The following is a 2,344-nucleotide window of genomic DNA, read 5'->3' on the forward strand; positions in this document are numbered from 1 at the left end:
CAAGGCGGTCGATTCTGGGAAGCACAACTCCGGCGCCTCTACCCGAACAACAGCATGTCCCGGCCACGACGCCCTTGGCCCCATTGCCAATTGAAGATCGCCTTCACCGCCCTCTTCGCTCGCCAAGATGGCCGAGGTATTCATGGTGGTTCGGGAGCAGTGCCTGGTTTGGTACCCCGATCGCGTCTTACAAAATATGAACGTGAATGAGTTTGGTTTGGTTGATTTGCCACTTACACGTGTGTGTTTTTTTTTCCTTGATACCATGCCAGAAAGTATAACATCAATTTAGGTTTATAAGAAGGATCTTCATTCTTCAGTGTAAATGACTATGCAGATTTTAGTTTTCTGGTAGAAGCTTCCGCATGTGTTTGTAACTTTGTATAGCATATCGCTCAAGTGATGCAATCAACTGTTTGCTTCCTCAGTTCAGTTTACAAGTCTCTTCAGTTTCTTTACAATCCAGATGACTTCATATTATGGTTGTAACCTGTAAAATGCTGCTGTGTACTTTTCCTGCACTACGTTGAATTTAGGAATATTTAGCAATAATTTTCCAGGTGGGCGGGCGGGTCGTGGGAGTGTGAGCGGCATAGGTTGGGCTATCCGTGCGGCCGTGGCCGTGTCCGGCAGCTCTTGTGTTGCTTAGTTTTTGGCCAGTTAGTTTGCTGAATTCAGTCATTTTTTCAGACACCTTAGCACATTTGGTTTTGTGAGCTTTTGTTTAGGTTCGGAGGTAGGATTACTGAATCTTTGTCTTTTCAGCAAAAGGTTATATACTTTGTTAGTTGTTTTAGTTAAGGGAAAATGCTAAGTAGGATGAGTTAATTTTAATCTCCCCTCCATGGATTTAATAACTGATGCCACCTTGCAAAATTTTGTAGGCTTGAAACAATTTACGCAGCACTTCATGTCTTACACGTAACTTACTATGCTCTTCTCAACACTAGATCTTCGTTGAGGTGACCTGACAGGAAATTATTCATGTATGTATGCATACATTTAGCTATATGTGTTGCTTTGATTTCACATCAAGGCTTATTGAGCTGAACTAGCCTTTGTGGATGATTACTGATACACCTAGATGTCCTTACCGGAGTCTTCTTATATTTTAGATAAAATGTGATATCCCCTTATGATCAACAGACACTTCTTGCATTCCAGTAACTAGAAGTAAAACCTTGAAATTAGTTTTTCATGAAGATTTAAACTTTGAAATGAGCAACCATGTAAAAAACTTATGTACAACTTCATTTAAATTGCATTAACTGTCAAAATTCTCCATATGCTTCTATATGTGAAATACTATTAATGTGGGCCTCCTGCTCATAATCATTGCACACCCATAAATATTAATATTAGCTTCTGCTTGCACGCTTGCAGATATCTCAAGGCATTATCTTCTCGAAATGGCATACAAATGGTAGGTTTCATGATCATTCAGATATTCCAGTTACTCGGATTGCTCAGCACCAAGCCTCCAAATAAGTGGCTTACCCCTGCAACCTAAACTCACTATCAGTGATTGTGTACATATTGGGGCCTTTTGCATTGGTGAAGACATATGATACAGTGACAGATGACACTAAATGGGACCTCTACTCCAAATAAGTGGCTCACCCTGCAACCTGAATTCACTATCAGTGGTTGTGTATATATTGGGGCCTTTTGCATTGGTGAAGACACATGATACAATGACAGATGACACTAAATCGGACCTCGGCAAAGTTATCAGTACTTACATATGCATTGTATGATGGCACTGGCCTGTAAGTCAAAATACTGTCGTTGCATCTCACATATCTAAATCAGATCTCCACGGATGGTGGCTGCGAGTGCCCCATCACTTGACATATCTATACAGACAAGTGCACCTCCAACTGTGGAACGCCCAGATTAGAGAATGTAGTCCTTAATTTTTAGGCCACATGGTATTTAGTTCCTGCCTGCTATGTGGTAGCTGTCGCTTTCGTCCTACATCATAGTATGCAATCTTTGTTTTCTTCGGACCATATCATGTCCCTGTGTACTACATAAGTGTTAAGCTGATGTACTGTTTACTTCCTGTAATGTGTTGTTGATTCAATGCTCTATCGCTACAACTTATTTTTCCTCCCTTCAGATCATATCATGTTTTATGTAATGTGGCTATTTGAAGAAGTAGAGTACCAATACAAGAGAAATATAAGAACCTGCCACTATGCCAGTAAAATCAATATCAGACATTGTATCTAGGCAGGTCATATGCAACTCTACTGGCCGCTTTACCCTGTTCCAATATCATCAAACAATTAGTTCTTAGTATTGCAGTGCATGCATTTCAACCATCATTACCACCTCACGG

At 40.6% G+C, this 2,344-nt stretch overlaps 1 long non-coding RNA gene across 1 annotated transcript; it reads left to right on the top strand.

The window, feature by feature from the left end:
- The first annotated feature begins 523 nt into the window (after positions 1 to 523).
- On the top strand, positions 524 to 2,121 carry LOC127312262 (uncharacterized). The gene is made up of 2 exons (XR_011748144.1): positions 524 to 986; positions 1,384 to 2,121. It is a non-coding gene; the product is annotated as an uncharacterized lncRNA (long non-coding RNA).
- The last annotated feature ends 223 nt before the right edge of the window (positions 2,122 to 2,344 follow it).

The sequence above is a fragment of the Lolium perenne genome, chromosome 7, assembly GCF_019359855.2.
Source record: "Lolium perenne isolate Kyuss_39 chromosome 7, Kyuss_2.0, whole genome shotgun sequence".
In the NCBI taxonomy this organism is placed as follows: Eukaryota; Viridiplantae; Streptophyta; class Magnoliopsida; order Poales; family Poaceae; genus Lolium; species Lolium perenne.